Source organism: Pogoniulus pusillus, chromosome 13, assembly GCF_015220805.1.
Source record: "Pogoniulus pusillus isolate bPogPus1 chromosome 13, bPogPus1.pri, whole genome shotgun sequence".
Lineage (NCBI taxonomy): Eukaryota > Metazoa > Chordata > Aves > Piciformes > Lybiidae > Pogoniulus > Pogoniulus pusillus.
In genome coordinates this window covers 12,421,192-12,434,153 of record NC_087276.1, presented here as the reverse complement: position 1 = coordinate 12,434,153, position 12,962 = coordinate 12,421,192, and the positions used below count along the sequence as shown (strand labels likewise).

General features: G+C 41.3%; 1 long non-coding RNA gene across 1 annotated transcript; it reads right to left on the bottom strand.

Moving 5' to 3' along the window:
• Positions 1–2,767: 2,767 nt before the first annotated feature.
• On the bottom strand, positions 2,768–11,307 carry LOC135180307 (uncharacterized). The gene is made up of 3 exons (XR_010304376.1): positions 11,197–11,307; positions 3,407–3,480; positions 2,768–2,997 (listed from the first exon to the last, which is right to left on the bottom strand). It is a non-coding gene; the product is annotated as an uncharacterized LOC135180307 (long non-coding RNA).
• Between the last annotated feature and the right edge of the window lie 1,655 nt (positions 11,308–12,962).

The following is a 12,962-nucleotide window of genomic DNA, read 5'->3' as shown; positions in this document are numbered from 1 at the left end:
TCATATTTCCAGAGCCAGCTGAGTCTAGTCAGCTGGGGGGAGTGGGGAAGGCCCAAACCATCACAACAATAGAAACAATTATATTTAATTTTTCACAGCTGATTTAGTCCTTATTACACTCACAGAACAACAGTGAGAATTAACACAAGTTGGGTTATTGCACCTTAATTTTTTTTGGATGTGAATTCTTTTCTCCAATATCCAATCCTCGAGACTGCCATAAGATAATCATATCCATGAAGCTTCACTAGACTAATCAATGAACACTGCCTAGGCAGAAATTTTAATTCTCAAGCATTCCTTTCTTTTTTTCCCCTTTTTGTTTTTGAGAAATGCATAATAAAGAACATAATTCAGTTTCTCAGATCTTCATGATTTGCTACCCTTCATTTAGTTTAATAATCATGCTATGAATCTGTTTTATGAATTTACTTAATTATTATGCTTATTGCCAAATGATGCAATTTTTAAATTGCACCAGGCCTCTGTATATTGATGAAAAGATGTAAGAATAAGTAAAACAAGGAGACATTAAGGAATGTAGAGTTTAAAAATGCAAAATGAAAGTACTAACTAAATTTCTAATAATGTAATTGATCCTATTATATGACTGCAGCAGCATAAGATAGGAAAAAATATTGGCTAAGAATTGTGAATCAAGTAGCTAAGATTGGCAAGCATGACTCGGATAATAGACAACAAGCAGCCTTTGACAGAGTCCTTACACCAATCAGCTTTAAAGCCCTGGTAAAACCTTAGCTGAAGCAGCAGCTGACTAGAGACCAGTTTGCAAAAGTTTGAAACTGGCAATAGATATTTTCTTCAGTTCTTCGAAGATTAGAAGACAAAGCAATGACCAGGAAAAGCTCAAGCTCCATATGTTAGCCACAGTTGAATAGCAACACGCTAAAAAGCAAAGAATAGATATCCAGGTAGAGAAGACATAACCCTCTCGAATTAATATTGAATAACAATACTCAGCACACATGTTCATCTTGACAAGGAGAAGAAATAGCAGACACAGGGAGAAGAACTTGCATGTGCCTGAAAAGTGATATTGATTTGCAGCTGCAAGTGATTAATGATTCATTGCAACGGTCACAGCAGCGAGGTGAGATAAGGAGTAATGATACACAGTATTGGCGTCCCGTTCTGAGGATGAATACATAGAAGGGGTCAGGTACAAGCAGACAATTTGCATCAAGGGAATTCAGGTAATCAAGTCTGCTTGTGATGATGACAAAGATAAGTGTGTCACTCCAGTGCCCTCCCAACCCCTCAATAACAACATGGTTTAGCTCCAGTTTGCGGACCTGTAACAACCCTACTCTGATGAACAATTTGGCGTGGGTTTCTTTGACACATTAGCAAGTATCCCTTGCAAATCCATATATTATGTTTATATTTTATTTATATACACACACACATGTATTAATCACCTTTATACAGTACATCCAAAGCAGGATCTGAGGGCATGATGTAACCATAACAGTTGCCATCTAACCTGATATAAAACCCATTACACTCATTTTCGTATTTGCTGTTCCTGCTCTTGGTGATGGTGCAAATTATGAAATTCTTCACCTTAATTCCTCAGCAGTGTTGTTTGTGTGATTGGTCAGGGAAGTTGTATGACAACTTTTCAATCCACTTATTGCAGCACTTTTCCTCTTCTCCTTCTGCATGTGTGACAAGGATTCAAACTGTGCTGCTAAAATTAGTAGTCATTATGACTGAGAGGTGTGGCTAAGAAGTTGTCTTTACTAAAAGAAAATCCCCTTCACCCAAAAGCTAACAGTCTGTGATTGTTTCCAACTCTTCACTTCTAAGCTGAACTAATACTAAGAGCCATCTCTCCATATGTTATTTACAAAGGACATCAAACTGTTGGAGCAAGTCCAGAGGACAGCCACAAAGATGATCAGAGGGCTGCAGCACCTCTCCTATGAGGACAGGCTACGAGAGTTGGAGTTCTTGAGCCTGGAGAAGAGAAGACTTCAAGCAGACCTTGTAGTGGCCTTCCAGTATCTGAAGGGAGCCTACAAGAGGTCTGAGGAGGGGCTATTTACAGAGTCTTGTAATGACAGGAACGAGGAGTAATAGGTTTCAATTGGAAGAGGGGAGATTTAAAGTAGATGTTAGGAAGAAGTTCTTTACAGTGAGGGTTGTGAGATACCAGAACACATTGCCCAGGGAGGTTGTGCTACCTCCTTGGAGGTGTTCTAGGCCAGGTTGGATGAGGCCTTGAGCGTCCTGTTCTAGTGAGAGGTGTCCCTGCCTAAGGCAGAGGGTTGGAACTAGATGATCTTTGAGGTCCCTTCCAACCTAAACCATTCTATGATTCCATCGAATGCTGGTAGTTAACAGGGTGCTTAAGTAGTCCATCCCCCCAGGGACGGATATATGCCTTTAATACTGAAGCTGTTTTTCTTCTCCTGTTCCTTCTTTCTCTGACATGGTATATACTGGGTCTGCAATCACTTGGCAAAGAACAAGGCAGCAGGGGGGGAAGAAGCTTCCTAACTGTTATCTGACATTGATAGTAGTAAATATAACTTCTGTCTGATCTGTCCTAAATTATACTTGCTTTATTACAGTCCTCAGATTCTCCAACAAGATGTAATCACTGTTTAGGAATGGTAATGCACACAATGTTGAAATCATACGTAAATTATTTATACCACAAGTGATTGGAAAATTCACCAGATAAACTACTCATGATTACTATTCTGCTGGCTTTTTTTTTTTTTTTCAGAATTATGTGCCCCTGAGAAGAGATTACTTGTACTTGTGAGAAAGATCACCAAACCGGTCTAATCTTTATTTGACATGTCAAGATACTGCAAGCAGTTTATACAAATTCTTCTACAATATAGGATTGTATATCCATCTGAGGACCTGAGTTTAATATTGTCATTAATAAACATTTTGTAAAGTGCTGCAGGCCAGGATGAATAAATGCAACTTGCAGCCTCAAAGTCAGAAGTGGAAAGCAGACTATAAAATATAACAATGAAAACAACAATAACCATGAGTGGAGATATCTGTAGAAGCAATTTACTGATTGTATTAGTTTCCATATACCTGTAAAATAACTTTGACCTTGTTCTAGCCCTCACATTACAGTAGCTTGTTTGATCAATCATCCTTTTCATATTAATAATTCAGTTGCAGTAATAGCACATTACTCTGAAAAGTAAGTGCAGAAAGACATCTCTGCAGTTATAAGTATCACAAATACTAATGTTAGAAAAGCAAGCTTATTTTCACCTGTTAGTGTTTTCAGAATTGGCCAAAGATAACAATATATTTCGATTCTGACTTTTTCCTTTTTTCCAAAAAGATATTTCCACAGTTAAGGCTAAAAATATCTAAGCTTTAAGGAATTTAAAAAAAAATTACTTACATGTGTAAATATCCTTGGTCCGGAGATGAAAAGAAAAGCAGGATGAATCAGCAAGATTCTGGTTTGTTGGACAGCTGGAAAGACATAAACCAAAGCCAATTTCATAGAATGCACTGGGTTGGAAGGGACCTCTAGGTATCCAGTCCAACTTCCCTGCCGTTAGCAGGGACATCCTCAGATCAGGTTGTTCAAAGCCCCTGATTTTAAACCTCCTTTTCTCTGGTTTAAAACTATTACTGCTTGTTCTGTTGCCACATGCCTCTGTGAATGTCACTGCCCAGCTTTCTCACAGGCCCCCATCGAGTACTGGAAGGCTGCTACAAGGTCTCTCCCAGAGCCTTCTCTTTACCAAGATGAACAACATCAACTCTCTCAGCCTGTCTTCACAGGAGAGGTCCTCCAGGTACTCTGACCCTCTACATCAAGTTCATGTGTTTCTTGAGTAGAGGGCTCCAGAACGAGGTCTCAACAGAGCAGAGTAGCAGAATCAGCTCTGCCACTCACAGTATCACAGAACCAGGGTTGGAAGAGACCTCACAGATTATCAAGTCCAACCCTTTACCACAGAGCTCAAGGCTAGACCATGGCACCAAGTGCCACGTCCAATCTTGCCTTGAACAGCTCCGGGGACGGCGACTCCACCACCTCCCCAGGCAGCCCATTCCAGCATCCAATCTCTCTCTCAGTGAAGAACTTTCTCCTCACCTCGAGCCTAAATTTCCCACTCTGCTAGCCACTCCTCTTTTCATCAACCTGATTCAAGCAGCACTTGATCCAGAGTAAAATGTTCCTTCCCAATCACTTTCCTCAGTATTTAATTATGGAAGGAAATCAAAATACATAAAACCCAAACTACTTAGGATACTTTTGTTATTAAAAGGAAAAATCAAAACAGCAAGGAATAAAAACTTCCAGCTCAGACTATTTAAAGAGGAAAACATTTCTGTTCGCTTGTTCTTCCCCTCATTCCTTCATGAGCATTACCAATGGTTGGGAAAATAATACAATATTGTCTCGGTTCTAATTTAAATTTCCTAGAGACTCAAATACAGTTGATAGAACCAACAACAATTTACAGAGTGCCCTTCCCTCTTCCCCCTTCTTTCCCAAAGAAAAGGAATTAGATGTAGAGAGAGAGGAAAAGTAAGCACACCCAAATAAATAATCTCACTTTGATTTGGAAGTTAAAGGAACAAACATTTAGCAAAAGGTATATGAGGTAGGGAAGCTACAAAGGTATCGGGAAGGGAAAACAAGATACAAAATATACAACCAGGTTTGATGGCAATGGTTTGTCCACCTTGTGGGTTATGGCCATGTGGTAAAACAAAGAGCAGCAGGAAATAGGATGATGATGGGCGCTGACAAGCAGGAGGCAGGGAGAGAGAAAACAGAAAGTCCCCCTGCTTTTATGGATCTTAGTAAGTGGGAATAGGCTAATCACCACACCAGGTAGTGTTCAGACCCACCCCTGGGGAGGGGTCAAAACCACCTGGGACCAGGGCCAAGATCACTCCTCCAGGATGATTAACCCGTTACACACATTTCAGTGGCTATTGCATGAATTTCTTTGTCATCCACCCACTAAGTCTTCCATTCCCAAGGAACCACCTCATGGATTGCTTTGGAACCATTGTGCTGTCATTGAGCACACTGCTCAAGCCTGACTTCAGCCACTCCATACTGAAATGTTCAAATAGGCATGAAAGGTGTAGTTCTGGGTTAGCACGAATCAAACATCCTGCCTTTTACAGCTTTGGTCTGATAGTACCCAAAACTATTTAGCACTGCACTGAACAGGAACAGAAGTATCTATCTATCACACATCCATTTATACTACAGCCACAAGAACATCACACAGGTTTAAAGGTAGCTTAGGAACCTTAACACCCTTAAAGCAGAGGTTAGAGTTATCTGCTGAGCTCATGCTGCTGCAGGAGACAGCAGAGTGGAGAATAAACATGAATAAGTTCTTCAAATTAAGACAGAAAAGGGAATGAAACAAGCAGTGTCATAGCAAATACACAGAAAATCTGCAGTGCTTTGTGTAGCCTCTGCAAAGGACAACAGACTCTTCAAATGAATTGTTGTACCTAGCTGCACAGCCTGTGGATACTTGAGGAAAAACACTTCTAAACATGTTCACCACTAATCACACAGGGAAGGAAACAACAAAGCCAGTCCAGAAAATCATTCACAAAGAATAGTAGGGGTCAGAAGGGACCTCTGGAGGTCACCCAGTCCAACCCCCCTCACTACAGCAAGCTCACCTAGAGCAGGTTGCACAGGAACATGTCCAGGCAACTTTTGAGGTTCTAGAGCCTATTTTACTGTGTTTCTAATGGAGTATTATCAATTAGCTCAGACAGAAAAAAAACCAACCCGGAAAGACAGTGTTCCTTTTACCTGGGACACAGGAGACACGAGCACTGAACTGTTTGGCAAGTGAGCAGACAAACCCGCATCCACCAGGCCCCTCCTCTGGCCCTGCCCCAGCAGCTCTCCACCAGCCTAACACGTTTCTCAGCTGCTTACACCACTCCTCTTCCTCCTCACCTGTTTCTCTGCAGCAACACTCCGGCCACACAAGCTGGCCTGCCAGGTCTCAGGTGCTCCAGTGACGCTTCATGCGTTCCTGCAGTACCCTTCAGCTGGGCCTCTCTCTACCCTGCTTTATCATTCCTGAAGCCTTCCCAGCTCCTGTCACCCTGCACCACTGTTATGAAGGGGCCAGCTGAAATCTGAGTTTGGGGTGAAATGCAGTGAGGCCGATTCAAAAGTTATTAAATAATGTATTACTATACACAAAACAATTCCCCCAAACTTATTCCCAACTACCCACACAAGCTCTTGGATGCAGTTAGCAGAACTGTGGTACAGAATGTCTCTGTGCAATGGAGTTTTGAAAGCTTTCAGAAAGCTCCTTGATAGAGAGCCTGGAGGCTTCATTCACCACTTGTGAGGCTAAGTAAATTCCTTTAGCAACTCGAATAAAGAATTAAGAATACTCACTAGTCCTGATGTCTGTGGCCCAAAACATAGGCAGGAAAATATTCAACAGAAATCCTGTGGTGAATTCCAGGTGGGCTGCGATGTGGAATCGGCTGCTGGCTGAGGCGGCTGAGGTGAGGGGCAGGCAAGCAGCAGGTGAGCGAGCAACAAATGAGCAGGCAGCAACTTACCCACCTGTTCACCCCCTTTTATAGGTCTCATTTGCCACACAATCACCCAAACACCTCTGGCAATCACCCAATAGACCCAAAAAAGGCAGGGCCCACAGGCTGCTCTCCTCCAAACACGGGGGGCGCACAGGCCTGGCACGCCACAGGGGCGTGGGCCTCGTGAAACCCCTCTCAGGCGACCGGATCAAACCGGACTGGGCTGCCTGGGTCTCCTTTGTCCTGTTTTCCCGCCTCTGGCTGCAGTGCAGACAGGCAGGTAAACATGTCTGGACAAGATAGGACATGCTCAAGCCCATTTTGTGCCCTTTGGGACTCTTTACCACAACCACTCATTTTCTACCCTGGTCATCTCTGCCTCACTTAACCACACCAGTGAAACTCCCATCTCTCCCAGTTTCAACTTCTCCTCAACAACAGGCTGGTAGCCAGCTACCCAAGTGAGCCTTTACCTCCTCCTTTTCCAAGCAGATCCCACCAGGAGACCCCACCTGGGACTCACATCTCATATGCCAAGGTGGCTGTCCCAGCTGGTGCCAAACAATTCCAGGACCCTCCTTGTTCCCACTGGCTGCAGCAGTGCCCTGCTAGGCTGGGAGAAGCCATTGATTTAGGCAGGAGCCATGGTAAGGAAGGTTTTGCAAGATCAGCCTCTTGAACTGCAAAAATGTTCAGAGGAGCTCGTGACACTCTCTAGCTTCTAATTTGCTGAGGTAGTTCCATCGAGTTGGCTTGCACTGCATGGCTGCATTTATGAGCCATCCCTGACTCAGGACTACCTGGGTAGATCTTCATCACCAGCTGTGAAAGTCAACAATATATTGGTCCAGAGACTTTAGACTTTTACTGATACAAATCCTCCTCAGAGACAGTTTATCTGGATCAAACTTTGCCATGTCAATTTGTAAACTTAATTAACTGTGGTCTCAATAAAAGCCAAGATCAGGAACATAATGATTAATTGTATCCTTTTAGGTAATGCAGTGGTTGAATTAGCTAAATAAAAAGAGTGGAGAAGCGGGCATGATAACGCTCCGCTGACGGATGTAGGTTTGTCCTACAAAAGCAAATGTAAGAAGCATTATGCATTAAAACAATGGAAGTAACTACAACATCAATCACTGGAATAACATGGGACTCCATTCTATAGGAAGGCACAGCTGCTGTAATGATATCTTATCCAAAAAAAAAAGGGAAACACTGGCCTCTACATAATGTCAGAATTTAAGAATTATCTTAATTCTCAGATAAGGAATCAGTGACCAGATCCACTAACTTTTATTTCTGAGATGAGATATTATATAAATGAAGATAATTCACTTCTCCCCCTCATTGTTTATGTGGGAGTAGTAGGCCTTTAATTAATAAGTAAATAGTGACAGAGCAAGAGGGAACAGCCTCAAATTGCAACTGGGTAGGTTTAGATTGGACATTAGGAAACATTTTTTTCCACAGCAAGAGTGGTCAGGTGTTGGAATGGGCTGCCCAGGGAGGTGGGTGAGTCACCAACTCCGGATGTGTTTAAAAGTTGTTTGGATGTAGTGCTGGAGGATATGGTTTAAAGGTGAGCTCTGTAGTTGGACTTGATCCTGAGGACCTTTTCCAACCACCACGTTTCTGTGATTCTTGTCATGTTTAAAAGTTGTGCTGAAATAGAGGTGCTGGTTTTTGGTTTTTTTTTTTTCCTCTGAAACCTGGACTTTTTTTTTTTTTTTATGTTATTTATTTTATTTATGTTTTATTTATTTTATTTTAGTAATATGTTCATGTGACCACACACAAAATAGCCATCCTGGTCACTGAAAAGAGCTCTGATAACAACACAAACACTGACTGCTACAGCAGTACCCCTAAGTCTCTCAGGTGTTTACAATTCCACTGATGAAGTTTTCCAAGACCCATTTCTCCTATGTTCCTTTTAAGTTAAAGCTCTTTCTTCTATCTTTCAAAAATTTTACTTAAAAAAAAACCCAAACCATTCTATCCTTTGCTTGGAAAGCATTTTTAAAGCACAGGTTACTAACATGTAGTTACTAGAAAAGATGTTGCTGCACAACGGTCAGAATTTCACAGGTGCATTAGGACTCTGTCTTACAGAAGTCAGCAGGAAGAAACTTCAAAAGGTTACTTTGAGGATTTCATCAAGCCAATGCATATATTAGCATTTATAAACCGGACTATATTGGCAAATCAGATGAAGAGCATGTCTTTAGGTCTGCAAGTAACTGGAAGTAATCAAATGGATTTAACCCTAGTCCACACAATCTATTGTAGTTCTGCAAAGACTTTGCAGGCATAATTATTACTTTATCCATCTTTTCCCTTCCACCCTCTCTTTTCTTAACCTAGAAAAGCAGCTTGAACAAAAAGTATTTTTGATAAACCAAGTGGTTGACTTCTAACAAAATAAGACTTAAGCCTAACTTAAGGTCTCTTGCTAACAAGTGCAATACAAGTCAGAAGATTAAAATGAAATGACTGAATGTTTTTTAAAAGCAGATAGAGACATCTAATCTTCTACTTTATTTCCTTGTTTTCCAACACTATCCTTTAGTCTATAAAGATTCAGAGGATGGATATGCCTCCTGAGATTGATCCACAGTGGTACTTTCCTCACTTTGTTAAAATCAAAGCACCCATTTTCCTTTTAACTCAACAGCATTATGCAACTTACAGTGGGATGAATCTTGTTGCAGATACTGGGACTAATCACTCTCACAGGCACTGGTGGTTTACTGGAATTGTTGTAACATAACCATACCAAAGAAGTTTTAGTTTGCTTAGTTGCTTCCTGTATGCATTTAATTCTAGCATAGCCATGATAACAGAGAATACATACTGAGACTGAGTTTCACAGGTAGATTCCAAAACGACTGCAGTCAAAAAAGGAGTGTAGTGGATATATATTTAAAAAAATAAATCACAAATCTTTAGATATGCAAAAGTGCAGAGCTTTGTAGGGGGGGGAAGAAAAAAGAAAAAATTAAACCTGTATGCTACCCAATTCCTATTATTCTCAGTACAAAACCAGAACTGCAACTGAGGAGCTGACTAACATTATCATTTGCAGTGAGTCACAATTAAATGGAGGCTGCCAGACTCAATTAGCGTATCAGTTCAGTGCAGATACTGTTCTGTCAAACTGAGGGAGAACTGCTTTTTTTCACTCCCAGGAGTTTATTGCTCCTTGCTTGTGAAAAAACAGTATACTTCATCCAAGCATTTCCAACTCTTGTTGCCATTGCCTAACAGCACAGAGACAAAAGCCTGTTTGGCATGGTAAAACACTTGGCATGCCTGTCTAAAATAAGTCTTCTCAATGTATTTTAACGTTGTTTCCTACTATGCTTTCAATCTGAACAACGAGGCTTGTGTGTGTGTTTTCTGATCTGGTTGTGTTGGGCTTTTTTCAAGCAATGGTGGTAAACAAATTAAGATTTTAAGTATTAGACTAGCACTTAGAGATGAGCATCTGAGTGGATTTTATTACGTATAATATGCATTGAATTAAGAGTTAAATGCACTGAGTAGGCAACCATAGGGTTTTCCTTCTCCATCCAGCTGTGGTTCAAACTGGCTAGCAGTTTGAACTGGCAGCAAGACAAGGAGCCACTGGCCAGACAGAACAAAAGCCCATAATCCTCCTCCCCTTAAGGAACTGAGCCACAACAAAAGAATGGGGAAAAGGAACCAAAAAGCAGATAACTGTGCAAGTGTGAGGCAATAGGAGTGAGAAGATACCACAGCCATAGTTGTCCGGAGACTTTCTTTCATTCAAAGCACCACACAGGGCTAGTTTTCAATCACCAATTTCCAGAACAATTTCCAGAGCAGCAGTCCTGCTCATTCCAAAACAAAACGATCCACAAAACTGAAACCCAACTGTTACCTGCAACTACAAAATACTTTACTCCCATTTTCATACATCAGTTTAAAATCTACAAGCAGTTTGTGCATATTTGTTCTCCTGAAATGGGGGGGGGGGGGGGGGGGGAGGGAAAATGGGAGGGAAAATTCCTTGCTTTCCTAGCCCTTTCTTATTAGAAATGTTTTATAGAGCCTCAATAACACTACATTAAAAAGAAGAAGAAATGCCAAACAACCAAATCCTAGCACAGAGGAGGCAAAGGTGCAATCATATCTCACCCAGTCAAGCATCTGATTCCACACTTATCATTATTTTTTTGCCAAGGACAAGAGAAAAATTAAGAAGGCAGCATTATCTTATCCTCCAGGAAGGAATGTGGCAGGACTCCAATGAAACACCAAACTCAGCTGTTGCCAATTTACAATATTGTTATTGTAAATTAATTTTAAAGTGTAGTTGAACTCTCATTGAGGCAGCCACACACCTGTAATAAAGCTTGGTCAGTTAAGCAGCACAATTTCAGAAGACCTAGCACAACCCATGCTGTCAAGGTACAGTGACTAGTCCTACAAACTCCAGAAGAAAACTCCTTCACCACTTTGCACTAGAGTTTTGTCCCTTTAACAAAAGTAAAATTGGTTTCGTTCACTCTTAACTGGAGAAGGGATAAATGCTATAGCTGATGGCAGCTTTCTCTCTACCCCAGTTGGCAAAAAAGACACCAGCATTTCACTGCTACTTACGGTGTCACTTCTCATTGCCGTTCCTCACAGCCGTACAGACTCCCAGCGCCTTCTGCTCGCCTTGTGAGTAAGGACCATGACTCTGTAAACAAGCATTGTGTCTCCCAGCTAATGGTCAGGCTCCAAAGCTGACAGCCAATTAACCACCTTTTGGCTGCTCCTGGAGCATGTGACTTCTGCCAACATTTGAGACCAATCTACTACAATCAGCTCTAGCGAGGCACAGATGTTTTCCTGATTGCTTTCTGCAGACACAAGAGGACAGTGAACCTGGCTGCCTGAGTGCAAGTTCATTTCCCAAATGTGCACTGGCCTCTCTATATGAACATGAATTTCATATGGGCACAGACATGAATTGCCAAAGTACAATGTATTTGTATTCATTACCCAAAGAAAATCTGACAGAAAAAAACAAGCAAATAAACAAAACTCACCAAAAACCTCTTTAAAATCACCCTGCATTGCTATCTTATAATTTATTAAGCATTAGAAACTTTCAGTACATGGTCCTCAAACACATTTGCCCTAGGGAATCTCTTAATATCTATGATGCTCCTTATTTCTCATTAAGAAACAGATAAACAATTCAGAACATTTTGATATTACCCTGTCACTGTTGGGAAAAGACTTTCATATTAACTATTTAAATTTTAAGGCACTGTCTGCAGTATTTTCTGCTTTGCTAGAACAGAATTAAAGAACAAAGGAGAAACCTATTCTTTTCAGCAGAGCTGCTTTCCAGGCCACACAACGTTATGCACTCAGAAAATAAAACCAAATTCTTTAATAATCCCGTGGAAATATGCCCTGAGGGAATGAAACTTAGAAGCCATGTGTAGGTCATCTAAGGCAATTTCTTCGTGTTTGAAATTAGACAAATGTTGATGGCTGCAAAGCAGTAGTGACTGTGCACGTGATCCAGAGATGTATTCACACTAGATACTGAGACAATCCTGGGAAGCAGTGCCAGGAGCTGGGACTAAGCAGTCTCTGGACGCACCTTCTCATTTTCCAACACTCTTTAGCAAGCTAACCTTGCATTTTTAGCACTGTGGCTGCAAATACACCCTCATCTCACCGGCTGTGCACCTAGGGCTAACAGACTCCTTTCAGAAGTCATACCTAGACTGCATAGCATTTGCAAGCTGATTAGGTGCTAAATTCCATGCTGCTCAGATGCTGTGGGAATACTGAAATACATTCACATGCATTTTTAAATGTAATTTTTCTTTTCTCTCCTCTGAGAGCGCAACACATATGGTTTCATTGGTTTTCCTTTTTATTAAAAGAAAAAAAAGAGAGAGAGAGAAAAGAATCTAGTGAATAGCTCCACTTGAGAACACCAAATGATAAACACCAAGTCACTCAAGTGAGCTACACAATCAAAACCTAGGAGGCGTTTAAGGCACTCCTTCAAATCAAGGGTCCATTTAGCTCAGTCTCCCCTTTTCAGCACTGGTCACATGCAGACTTCAATGCCCTTGCAGCTCCAAGTGCTGCATTCACAACATCTAGCATTTGTTTTACTAAAGTCATGACATATTAGATAGTTTGTAAGAGTTTGGTCTATTGTCTGGGCCTGACCACACTATGGGGAAAGCTTTATGAAATATAAATGTGCAGCAGCTGACAGAGCATTCCTCAACTTTGGTCATTTTCAATCTCTCTTAGGCCTTGGCAAGTGTACAAGAGCCCAGCACAAGTATCTTACATGCACCTCAGGTGTGCTGTCAAGACCCTTCTGCTCTTACTGCAGACCTCAGCAG